General features: G+C 41.2%; 1 long non-coding RNA gene across 1 annotated transcript; it reads right to left on the bottom strand.

Moving 5' to 3' along the window:
• Positions 1-707: 707 nt before the first annotated feature.
• On the bottom strand, positions 708-10,524 carry LOC103880837. The gene is made up of 3 exons (XR_642088.4): positions 10,422-10,524; positions 8,950-9,199; positions 708-7,971 (listed from the first exon to the last, which is right to left on the bottom strand). It is a non-coding gene; the product is annotated as an uncharacterized LOC103880837 (long non-coding RNA).
• Positions 10,525-13,826: the final 3,302 nt, after the last annotated feature.

The following is a 13,826-nucleotide window of genomic DNA, read 5'->3' as shown; positions in this document are numbered from 1 at the left end:
CATTTTGAATGTGATAGTGTAATTACCATGGAAATCATATTTTCCCCTCTATATGGTTTGTTGATGTTACCTGCTGCATATTTCAGTTGCTTGTTTGTTTTATGACATTTCTAAAGTAATTTTTAAAAGGCTTTGTCATGTGAGGTCTCAGAAGTTTCTGTTCCTTTAGCCTGTGGTCAGCTGGTGGCTTGACAGACATGTCCTCAAATGACTGGAGTCCACTAAAAAAAAGTAGAAAAAATGTACCCGCTGGTCTTTACAGATTGGCTCAGTATTGGGGGACTCTTTTGACAGTTAATCCATTTACAACTCTGCCCTAGCCTTCCCATCTGCTTGCCCTCAGCCTAAAGTCAGACAGAGGTGACAGCTGAGGGCCTTCTCACGATACGTCTCAACATGCATCCTGCCCCAGGCATGTACATGGCTTTCTAGATTCTCCATTACATGTGGGAGCTTTTCAAAGCCCTTATTCCCCAGAGTATCATAACTGCAGCCCCAGCTTTTCCTCACAGGATTTCAGTGTGTTTATTATTTACTCAAACAGTAATCTTTGCCCCAGGAGCCAGTGGCTTGTTCTTTCCCCCCCCCCCCACCCCCACCGATATTTTTAAAGAACACCTCCTGCTTACATTTTGGTGCCATGAGGGAGTTCCAAGTTAGGCAAAACAAAGGCAAGTGCCTTGTTTCAATCCTTCAAGGAATCCCCAGACAGGTCAAAATATATAAACACAATTCCTTGGAAACAAGTTATGCTCTGCTCTTTTTGAAACCCAGTGTCCATACAGGGAATACAGGTTGTCATCTTCAAGACTGACATCACACCAGGAAGGGGAGTGGAGGAAGGCTATTAAAATGCCAAAAAGCTCTCTTACCATGTTTGTCTCCTTTTTCCGTATTCAACATTCGCTTGGTTACCATAATCCTCTAACTATATTCCAGAGTTCTGATAATGTTGATTCTGGCCATTTTTGTTCATTTTAATGGTGTTTCTGTGAAAGGACAGGCCCTAGGAACTTCTTAGTCTCTCATTGTTGCTGACTAAAGGTGGGCATTTTGCAAACAGTATACAGACCTTAAACCCAAGCCACAGACTTCATCTGGTGCTTGACATGACAGACTGATTCTTTGCAGCACTGGTGGCATACTGGTGGCAACAAACTTAGCTGATAAATAGTATGCCTGAACATTCTATTTAATTGCAGAAGTCAAAGTGAGCCTTTTAAAACCTAAGACCTATCAGAAGAAGCAGCTCTCTGCAACAGCTAAGTGAATGGGCATTGGGTCTAGACTGTCTGGCTTTGCAGCCTGGCACTTCCATATACTAGATGCAGGACAACTTTTCTAACTTCTCTTGTCTCAATTTACTCATTTAAATAATGGGGATGGCAATGGCACCTACTTGCTAGAGGGATGTTGTGAAGATTAAATGCATTAATATCTCTAAAGTTTTCAATAGAGTCTGACATAGAGTCTACAAGCGTGTTTGCTACTATTGTTGTGTCACTTCTTTACTGAAAGCCGCACAATGGTTTTGAATTTCTTTCCTCAAAGTAAAAGATAGAATTATTACAATGGCCCTGTCAGGCCCTGTACGATTCTGGCCTCCTCATCACCTCTCTGACTTCTTTTTCCCACTACTATCCTCCTTGCTCACTCAGCTCCAGTCAATATGGCCTCTTTGTCATTCCTCAAATGTGCCAGGCCAGCTCCTACCCAGAGGCCTTGTCATCAGCTGGTGCCTCTACTTGAATCATTCTTCTCAAAGACATCCTCAATTGCAAATTTCCTTACCACCTTCTTTGGACTTCATTGACACCTTTATTCGTCCTTTATTTATACTAATTCTCTACTACTATGCCTTTTATTGCTTTCTTCTAATATGTTGTAACATACGATAGTAATGGAATTCCCTCATTACTCTCTAGTACATTACTGCTTAATATGACCTTTACTATCAGAGAGAGAAAAAAATTCACCACACAGAAGCTTCATATAAGCTGTTGAGGAATGTATTGATTTTCTCTAGCAAGTACCCTGTGATAGATAATCTCCTTACGGTGGAAATGGCAGTCAGAATTACTGCCATTGAATTGGTCTTTCTAAATCCAATAGGGATATTGTGATCCCAGGGTGAAAGAGACCAAGTGGCAATACTTAATGAACAAGACAAGTTGGCTAAAGTTACTGTAATAAGGTGTAGAGCTGAAGCAGTTATAATAGGAATCTTACAGAGACAGTATGAAGGAATATATTAACGCTCTAGTCCTATGTCATAATCTAGTCCTCAGGGAGCTTGATCTCCTCTCCATTCCTCACGACATCATGCTCTCCCATTACATTGATAATATTATGCTGATCAGACCTGATGCACGGGATGTGGCAACTACCCTAGATATCTTGGTAGGATGCATGTATGCCATATAATGGGAAATAAAACCCACAAAAATTCAGAAGCTGGCTTCTGAATGGTTGGATGAGGTTCAAGACTACACATCTGGGTATCTGCGATATCCATGGCTCCCCTCCAGCAAAAAACAAACAAACAAAAACCACCTAATTCTGGGCCTGGTGTATTGGTTTTCTGTTGCTGCATAACAAATTACCAGATGAAGGAGGGGTGTGTGTGTGTGTGTGTGTGTGTGTGTGTGCATGTGCGTATGTAAAATCTCACAACATAATAACAAGAGTGACATCCCATCACCTTTGCCATATATTTTCTGTTCGTTAGAATGAAGTCACAGGTCCTGCCAAATACAATTCAAGGGGAGAGAATTATACAAGATTGGGAATGTTGGAAGGTTAAGATTATTGGGAGTCAGTTTAGGATCTGTCCACGACACTTGGACTCTTCGAAGTTCTGTTTTGGTGATGTGGGTATAGCAGAGTCACCAACCCAGGTCTCTGTTATACATCACAGGCCTTAGCATCTGTCATTCCTTAGCACTTCACTGAATACTCTGAGCTCCATTCCTTACCTCAAAAGGCTTCAATATTCATATATATGGATACTGAAGCCCACTTGTCCCCTGCTCCTTGCATACGGCTACTGCTTCTTGATCACCACTTAGTGCTGAGAGTATACATTAACAGTGCACTTAACCCTCAGGAGCACAGACCCAGTGAAGTGGAGCCTGAAGGCCTCTTGAGGCTGAGATCTTGGAGCCAATTGGGCAGCAAATTCAGGGCTCCAGGTAACTGGAGAATATTTGGGGTTGGGAGGCATGGGCTCTGAGTGTGTACATCCCCTTGACCCCATACACTGAACTCTTGGCCACTTGCAGAAAGGCTAGACTGGAAGAGGGAAGGCATGAAGCCTCTAAAGTGTAAAGCCCATTACAAGCTTCCTATATTCTAGGTCTCAAAGAGCGGTACTATATTTAACAACTGGTTGGCATAGGCACTGGGATAGCCAGCCTCCAAGGTCACCCCAATGATCCCTGCCTCCTGCAGGTTATGTCCTAGTGTAGTGTCCTCTTTCATAGAGCTGACCTATGTGACCAATAGTAAGATATTGGGGACGTGATGAGGTGTGATATTAACACTAGGACATAAAAGACATTGTGGCTTCCATCTTACTCTTTCTTGAATTGCTCACTTTTACAGAAGCCAGATGTCAGGTTGATATGGTTTGAATGTGTCCCCTTCAAAATTCATGTTGAAAATTAATCCTCATTGTGGTGATAGTGAGAAGTGGGGCCTTTGGGGAAGTGATTAAGTAATGAAGGCTCCACTTTCATAAATGGATTAGTGAGTGTCCTATAAAAGGGCTGGAGGGAACTAGCTTAGATCCCTTTTACTCTTCTACTCTTCTGTTGTATGAGGACACAATGCTCGTTCCCTTTTGCCATTTCTGTCCCTTATGTCATGTAAGAACATCTAAACAGCACCATCTATTAGGAAGAGGCATTCACCAGACACCAAACCTCCCAACACCTTAATCTTGAACTTCCCAGCCTCCAAAAGTATAAGAAATAAATTCCCATTGTTTATAAACTACCTGGTCTCAGGTGTTTTGTTAGCAGCACAAACAAGCTAAAATACTTGTCATGAGGACACTCAAGCAGCCCAACAGAGAGAACTATGTGGTAAATAACTGATACTTACTATCAATAGCCAATGATATATCAAGGTATCCCATCCATAGCCATGTGATTAGAAGCAAACCTTCTGGATATAGTCAAACCTTCAAATGACTTTAGTCACAACTGACTTCTGGACTATAACCTCATGAGATACCCAAAGGTGGTATTATCCATCTAAACCACTCTTTATTTATTTATTATTTTATTTATCTATTTTTTAAGTTGATAAAGAAAAGAGGTTTAATTGGCCCACGGTTCCAAAGTCATACATGAAGCATGACTAGGGAGGCCTGAGGAAACTTATAATCATGGCAGAAGGAGAAGGGGAAGCAGGCATGCCCTACATGGCTGGAGCAGGAGGAAAAACTAAACCAATCTACTGACCACAGAAACTGTGAGACATTAATTATTTGTAGTTTTAAGCCACTCCATTTCAGGGCTTGTTATTTGGCAAAATAATAATAATAATAATAATAATAATTAAAAGAGATGTTTGGTGCCAAGAGTAGGGTGCTGCACAAAACCTAACATGTGAAATGACTTTAAAACCAGCAGAGGGCTGAAGCTGGAAGGAATTTGGAAAGAGTATTAATGAAAGTCTAAGATGCTGGAACACACCATTATCAGAAACCTAACCATCTTTATGAAGGTTGCCTGTGAGAGCTTAAGGGAAAGTAAAGAAAAATGTATTAGGAACTAGAGGAAAGGGATCCCTTGTTATTTAGTGCAATGATGTGGAGAGTAGAAAACATATTCACAATTTGGATTGTGAATATACCAAAGGATATTTCCAAAAAGAATGTTGATGGTGCTTCCTGGATTTTTTTGGGGGGAAAGGGGGTGCTGTTTATAGCAAAATGTGAGAAGAGAAAGTTAAGGGACAGACCTGAGCTTAAACAAAATGGAGATATAATTTGCTGCTTTCAAAATCCCCAGTGTCTCCAGATGGAAAATAATGCTAAACTTAAGAAAGGGCATCTAAGCAAAGATCAAATCCAGAATCTTTCCAGGAAAATATGGTATAAAGATGAAGCCAGTGATGCAATTATAAAATCCATTATCAGGGCCTAAAAAGAAGTGGAGAAGCACCTCAAAAAAAACAATATTCCATCTAAGAGGATTATGGGTGTTGTCCCTAAGCAGTCTCAGGAGATGCCCAAAGCCAAATGAGCTTATCTAAGAGAGCTGTGTATATGCCTTTTGTCTAATGGAGTAAATTCCCATGTCAGTCCATTTTGCACTGCCATAACAGAAAAACTGAGACTGGGTAATTTATAAAAAACAAAAATTTATTTTTTCACAGTTCTGGAGGCTGTAAAGTTCAAGACCAAGATGCCAGAACCTAGTGAGGGCTTTCTTGCTATGTCTTCACATGGCAGAAGACAGAAGGGCAAGATAAAACCAACTCTGTACATCAAGCCCCTTATAAGGGCACCTACTCCCATTCATGAAGGAGGAGCCCTCATGATCTAATCACATTATAAAGGCTCCATCTCTTAATACCGTTATATTGGCAACATCTGGTTTTGGAGGGGACATACTCAATCCACAGCACCCAATAAAATTTTTAGAGCACAGGGTATTTTGTAGATAGATAGAGAGATAGAAAGACAGAAAGACAGTTCACCAACATGCCATGGACCAATCAGAGCCAACTTAAGGCCCTTCAAATGACACGGCATGGATAATTCTGACCTGGACTGCCCATTCATTTTAAACAATGGTGACAAAAGGCCTTGTGCCTTTTTTGGTTATAGCCATAGGAAACATTGTGTGTTACTACGTGATAATACATTGTTAAATGTCAACAGTAGTGACACAAATGGATTGTGGATGCATTATGTTGACTTTGTTTTAACAGACTCTTTTTAGACACCTACTAAAAAGAAAACACAGTGCTATGTATTTTAGGAGAAATAGATAAATAAAATCTTTTAAAGTCCCAAACATTCAGATGTCCACCCTCTAAGGAGTGGAGGGGAATAGATACACATATATAAGTAATGTTAATATACACCAGAATATGAGATATGCTGCCATAGTATATAAAGATATTGATGCCAATTAGCAAGCATCCAGGCAGTCTTAATTAAATGTAGAAACAAGGCCTTCTACCTTAAAACCCCTGACCCTCCCCTTCTCTGACACTCTACGCTGGTCAACACAAACTTCATTTTTTTCCTTAAACAGGTTCCAGATAATAGGCCCGTTTCCTCTTTTAAGTGTTTTTGTTGTTGTTGTTGCTGTTGTTGAGAAATCGTTCAGACCTACACAAAGGTACAGGAATACTACATCTGTGAACCCACCACCCAACTTCAGAAACATATTACAAATAGAGGTGAAGTCCACCTTGTACCTCTCCCCAATTAAACTGTCCCTTTTTCTCCACAAGATCTAATCACTCTTAAGGTGCTTATCATTCTCATATATACATATCTGCATGTTACATGTGTATGCATCACTGACATGTATGCCTTTTACTGTAAATGTACATAACCACAGTCATTACAGTGAATGTTTTACATGATTTTAGACTTCATATGCATGGTATAATGCTTATATCCTTCTGGAACTCGTTTTTTTTTTCCTCTTACCCACTTTTCAGTGCCACCACCCAATCTTTGCTTCTTGTTTTAAGTTGAATTGGGTCCTTCAAAGAGACATGTTGAAGTCCTAATCCCAAGAACCTGTGAATGTGACCTTATTTGAAAATATCATATTTGCAGATGTAATCAATTTAAGATGAGGTCATACTGGATTAGGTGGGCCATTAATCCATGACTGGTGTCCTTAAAAAGAAGATACACAAAGACAGAGACACAGGTGAAAACACAGTGTCTGTGAAGACGGAAGAAGAGATTAGAGTCACGTATTTGCAAGCCAAAAGATACTAAAAATTGATGGCAGAAGCTAGGAGAGAGGCATGGAATAGATTCTCCATCACAGCCTCCAGAAGGAACTAACCCTGCTATCACCTTGACTTCAAACTTCTAAACTACAGAACTGAGGCAACAAATTTCTGTTGTTTTAAGCCACTCTGTTTGTGGCAATTCATTATGGTAGCCCTAGGAAACAAACACATTCCTCCAGGCACTCTTTGTGTCTCAGGCCCCTGAGAATTTTAGTCTCTTTCCCAGTCCATACTTTACTGTGCTGTTCAGTTTACCTGCAACCATACCAAGTTAGAGAATTAAGGCTGGTCCTACTGTAGGTGAAGTTTGTTTTCCTCCATTGCTCTAAACCAGTGGCTCTCAAACTTCAGTGTGTTCGGGAGCACCTGAAGACATGGAAGACTTGTAAAACCCTGATTGCCGGTCTACCTTCAGAATCTCTGATTCAGTAGGTCTGGAGTAGGGTCTGAGAATTTGCATTTCTAACAACTTTCCAGCTGATGCCGCCACTCAATAGCAGCCCACTAGTACCATGTGGTCTCCAGACAGGCTGGGTCATTCATCTGATTCTTTCAATAAAAGTCAGTAGAGACTAGACCTCTACCTCTGTCATTACACAAATTGTTTATAGCTTTGTATTTTATTTTGGGCTGCAATAACAGAATTTTTAAAAGGCTTCCCAAATAGTTGAAAGACTTATCTTAATGATAATATGCTAAACCAAAACAAAAAGATACAAAGATAAATTTCAGTCAGTATTATTTTTGTAAAAAATAATCTGCAAAGTACTCATTTCAAACAAGCTTTTATTTTTTAACATGAACAAATGCTGTCAAACATATACATAAAATGTAAGAGTAAAATCAGATATCAGTTGACATCATTTTTGTGTAATGAACTTTAACAAAACCAGTTGTTTGAGCTACTGAAAACTAGAACATCCATGAAGAGGAAATTAATTTCTTATTTCTCCATCTATTTCTTTCTCCGCCTCCAAGCTATAAGATGAAATAAGAAACAATTAACATTTGTACAACATTAACATGCACTAATAACGTTCTAAATCTATGAGTCAACCGTGTGTACATCTGTTGTCTCAATAAGGAGAAAATAAAACATTTTCCTCTTGTAACACAGACCCTTGGATGTTAGGATGCTCATACATTCAATGGTTTCAATGATCAGATCATATTAACCTTACTGCCCTCTTGTCCACAACTAGCAATGCTTGTTCCTTTCTTGAGAGGTCACTTTATGAATTCCATAAATCTTTCCACCTTAAAAGTCTGTTCTTTTTACACAAACCATATATATTCCAGACCCTCAGTTTCCATATGAGAATGAGGCTGTTATCAGACATCCACAGATAAGAAAATTCAGAAAGAGAGTGAAAGGCAATAAAGAAAATATATGCTAAGACTTAATTACCAATTCAGTGATAAATGATAACTAATTTCTGTTCTTTTGAATGTCATATGAAATAAAAAGATATAAACAGAACTAATATTTATGTAGTAACCACAAAGTGTGGTCTCACTTGAAATCCTTAACTTTTTACTACTTTGTAAATACAGTAGTCAACCTTCTCAAAGACATTATCAGTACAAGAGACTACATTTCTGTGGTCGAGCGATTAAGGTCAAACTAGTGCATGGCCCAGCCACTTTGCTGCTCCTTCTTCTCGTGACCTTTCTGTAAACAAATATCGATCTCCACTACTGGGTCTAATAGATTTCCCATCTGTAGCAATCTTAGAGTTACAAGATAAAGGACTTGTAGCTATGAATGAAATACATTTCCGAACATATTGCCTTCTATTTATCCAATATGAAAATACATTATTAGCATTAAACTTTTTAAAATTTTACCAATATTTTGCTTACTTCGCTTACAGAGAAAAATTAAAAACATAACGCTGCTAGTAAAAGGTGTATGTCAGAAGTGGTTAGTTAATACTCAAGACTATACATGAATACCTGGATTTTTTGAAGGTGCTGTCCTCTGCTGAGTCCAGATCCTTTTCTAGTCCTTCTTCCAGTTCTTCATTTTCATCCTCTTCTCTCTCCTTCTTGCCTCCAGCTTCTTGAGCCTCTTCATCAGAATTTTCATACTTATATTCAGTTGCTTCTTTAGAGAAGAATAATACAGACATTGGGAAACTTTCTCCAAAAAAGTACTCCAGTTTATACTCAGTAGCCGTATCCCATACTCTATGCTCAGCAGAACCTGGGGAATAGAAATATGTAGGGGAAAAAGAATAGCTGAGAATGTTCCTACTGGTAAGTACAACACTTCCATGACTCTCACATTTTTGCTTCTTGATATTTTTCACCATAATATTTTTCCCCTCTTTCCAACAGATCTCATAACCTGTGCTGCTGATTATTCCTAGCCCTTGGGAGAAGAGATCGGAATCATCTAGGTCTGATAATATTTGGTATGTTTTTGTCAGAACTTCACTGAAAAATATTTCTTTAATTTAACTTTTGTGGTGAAGCTCACTGGTTTCTCAACCCCCGAAAGATTTATTTTCATGTCTTTCAAGTGCTCTAGTACAAGTTCATCATTTTCTGGGATCATCCTACCAAAAATCCTTACATTTTTAAAAGCTGTCAACCTAAAGTGAGGTATGCCATCTATTTGCCCTTTGTTTTCATGCTCTTTCCATTTCCTCCCAAGGTCCTCCCTTTCTGACCACCTACTTCCCACTGACATTCACTTTCTATGGGCTCATACGTTACATTGATAATCTCAGATATTTTATCAAACAGAGGTTGGTAAAAGGAAGCACATTTTCTTTTTCAAGACTGTAAAGACCTTTATAGACTTGAGCTTCTAGTTGTGCATATGCTGCCTGAAGTTTCCTGACAGCATTGACCCGCTGCTGAACAACGGCAGGTAGGCTCTGAGCAACTAAGCCAGCTGTGCCAACAGAAGTTGCAAGGGTCCCCCAGGACTTTGCTGCCACTCTCAGGTCTCAGCCCCCTACGCTGCACAGACCCCAGTCTCCCAGGACTTGGAGGCATCAGCCAGCACCTCATTCTCCCAGACCTCCACCTCCCCTCTGCTTCCTCTGCCTGCAGGAATGAGGCAACCCCTGCAGCTTCCTCTGGATCCCGGGGCAAGGCTCCTTCTGCCGGATACACGCCATTCTAGACCTCCGCTCCCACTTCTGGGTCCTCCCACTCCCGGGTGCTCCCACCCCAGGATGCTCCTGTTCCCAGGTCCTCCTGCTCCCGGGTCCTCCTGCTCCTAGATCCTCCCACTCCTGGATCCTCCCACTCCCCTGGCGCAAGTGTCTCTCCCGGGTCCTCATGTTCCTGGAAACAACACGCAGTCTGCATGGGGCCAGACCAGGATATGGTCTTTATAGTAATAATAAATACAATATAGAAAGAAATGGACCAGATCCTGGAATAGGGACTAAAACACCATCATGGGAACTCACAGGCGCCACAAGCAATTTCTGCATCCTCTTTGCTGTCCTTTTCCTTCTCCTCCTTGTCCTCATCCTCAGCCTCCTCCTCGTCCTCCTCTTTGTCTTCATCCTGTTCCTCTTCTTCATAGTCCTCCTCCTCTCCTTCTTCTTCCTTCTCTTCTTCACCCTCCTCCTCCTCCAATTCCTCCTCCTCCGTTTCCTCCTCAAATTCTTCTTCCACCTCATCCTCCTCCTCTCTTAGCTCCTCCTCCTCTCCCAGCTCCTCCTCCTCTTCTACAAGCTGAAAAAACCAGTTATCAATGGGGTCCCAGGCCTCATCTTCCTCCTCCTCCAAAACGGCATCTACTGCCTCCTGGAAATCCTCAGCGGCCACCTCTGCCTCGACTTCAGCCACCCATTCTTCAGGCACCAAGGCACTCCCAATGAATCCAGGGTCCAGGGCTGCCCCGTCACAAACTCCACTCTGGCTATGTTGAGCCAGGTCTCGCTTCTCAGAGGCAGACATGGCAGGAGGGACTCACCAGTCAGGACCTCAACTAGAGCAGCAAATGGGGCTTCAGCAACAAAGGTAGCAAAGATGGCGGCCACCCAGTTCACTGCCGCTGAGGAGAGGGAGTCAGCTGGCAGTCGGGCCTGCTGCAAAGTGGTGGGGGTGGCAGAGAAGGCGGCCAAACAGGAGACAGCTGTCTGTGATAGTGGCTGTGAAGGCCCAGGTACAGGAACGCGGGGCAAAGTGGGACCCACCAAGGCAGCCACTAAAATGGCCACGGACAAGGTCGGCCACAGGGTCAGAGCCTGGATAGGTCAACAAATGGCAACTTCCGTTCTTACAAGCTGTAAACTCATTTGCTGAGAAGTGACGATGGAGATGCTCTGTGTCCAATGAGTGAGCAAGGTCCTCAGCTCTCCTTGAGGCTTTCGGGTGCTGGGCTTCCCACCCCTGCCGCCGCCCACTGAGCTCACACAAGTGTGGTCCTTTTAATTCTACCATTGCCAGCAAACTATAGTGTTCTGATATGCTGGGCCTCCTGGGGCATGTGACCTTAATTTGTTTCCCAGTTTCCACCTGGAGACACCTTGTGCCAGTAGGGACACTGTCATAAAAACATAAAAAAAAAAAAATCAGTATATAGATAATATATTAGTGATGGTAAAGAGAGAGAATTTGGATATTTTAACATTATTAAAACTACTTAGAAAAGAATACATAAAGTTTAAATGGATGCAGTCAGAACGGAGTTGAAGAAGTGTTAAAAACAGGAAAATAGCCAGGCGTGGCGGCATGCCACTGTAATCCCAGCTACTCGGGAGACTGAGACAGGAGAATTGCTTGAACCTGGGAGGCAGAGATCACACCATTGCACTCCAGCCTGGGTGACAGAGCGAGACTCCGTCTCAAAAAAAAAGAAACAGGAACTGGAAGGTGATCAAAGAATGAATGTTGCTAAATCCACCTGCAGCCTCCAAAGAGCGACTAAGGATAGAGAGATACTGTTTTTAAAGGACCAGGATTAACCATGACAAAGAGTAAAAGGACAAGCCTCCTAGAATGATTTCTGAGACAACAGTAAAAGACATTTTGTCATATTTAGCCCCATTTAGTTAATACGTCAAGTGTAAATGATCTTAAAATTATGAAGGAATCAACAACTATTTTATACTGATTCCATTTACCATTGCCAGTGACCACAGAAGCACCAAAAGAATTGTAAACTAGAAATAAAATTCTAAGCCCACCCCATCAACTGAACAGACTCCCTCTTGGCCAGTGGGAACCCAGGGAAACCTTAAAAACTGAATTCCCTACCATGACAAGAAGGGAGGTCAAACATGCCTCATGATACCCCTCCCCTTTTGTAGTCTAGACAACAATCAACCTGCAGAATGTTAAAATAGAGATAATAAGACTGACGAAACAGAACCTTGTGGCAATAAGATACCAAATTATAAACAAAACCTAGGACTATGCCAGGCAAGGGTTAAGTCATGCCTGCAGGCAATCAATCTTGCTAAACAGGTCATTTTGACCCAGTATATTGTGATTGGCTCTGATATAGTATTCTTATCTTAACTTGAACATTTCTTTCTTCTGACCTCAAGTTTTAGACAGAGCCTTACTCCTTTAACCAATTGGAAATTAAATAATCTCCAAATTCACCTATAATCTGTAAGCTCCACTCTCCCTCAACCCTGCGCTTCAAGATATCTTGTCGAACCAATGTCTACCTTCCATGTATTGATTTATGTTTTTGCCTGTAATTCCTGCCTCCCTGGAATGTATAAAACCAAACTGTATGGCATTCTATTTACTATCAGCAAAAATAAAAATAAAAAATAAACAAACAAACTGCAACCTGGCTTCCTCAGGACCACTTACTCAAGGCTTTTTGTGTTAGTGTTTTCCCTGAACCACAGTCACTCATATTGTCTCAAAATAAACCTATTTAAAATATTTTACAGAGTTTGGTTTTTCCGTAAACAGAATGCCAGATGAATCCTCTGGGTTTCAGACATATTCCTCCCTATCCCCATGATGCAGCAACAACCTTTATCTCTGCATGGTGCAGGGGTCAAAAGAAAATTTACCTCTGTGCCCTCTAATGCAGATTAATTGGAGAAAAAGCACACACATTCATTAACACATACACAAGAAGAATCACAGAGTAATTGCCCCATGCCCCAATGGGGCGTAGAAGCTTATATACCATCATGAAGTTACAGAAAGAATGGGGGCTTGGATTCTGGCAAAACAGGTTATGGTGGCAGAACCGGTTATAGGAGGGGGAAGAAGAGAAATTCTGTTGAGGGGCAATAAATGATTAAAAGGGAGAATGAATAGATCATGGAACAAAGATTAACTTGTAAATAGTTCTCTTGGGAATTTGAATGAGTCTGACAGATATTACCATGTGAAATGGTTTGTTCAGGTGTGGTTACATTGTTCTCCTTGGTAGGTCCACACTTCAGGCAGAAAAAGAAACTTCAGAGAACTCCATCTGTGCTTTGGGAGAGACAGAGATTGAGAGGCAGTAGGGTGGAGGATGGTCAGAGAGATCTAGATGCTTTTTCAGTTCAGCATGTCAAAGTGCCATATTTTGGGGTATCAGTTTCTGAACCCCAACAGTGATAATCATGGTTGATTTTCCCTGTTGGTATATAAACTCCTTTCTTTGCCTGCTGATCCATTGCCATGAGGAAACTGAGGTGACCAGGCAGTAGTTGTAGCCTCAAGTTTAATAGAAACCAACCTGTGTCTCTTACTGGAAGCACTCCCTCTTGGGATACAGGGCATCTAATATGGCAGACCTTAAAGTTTCAGGGATAGGAAGTACACATTCTGCAAATGTGCTATGGAGAATGATGGTGAGAAGAGCTGTTGTAGCCTCTCTACAAAGAAAGGATGGACCCCTGTAA

The sequence above is a fragment of the Papio anubis genome, chromosome X (assembly GCF_008728515.1).
Source record: "Papio anubis isolate 15944 chromosome X, Panubis1.0, whole genome shotgun sequence".
In the NCBI taxonomy this organism is placed as follows: Eukaryota; Metazoa; Chordata; class Mammalia; order Primates; family Cercopithecidae; genus Papio; species Papio anubis.
Note: the sequence above shows the minus strand (reverse complement) of the source record. Positions and strands in the feature narration are given on the sequence as shown.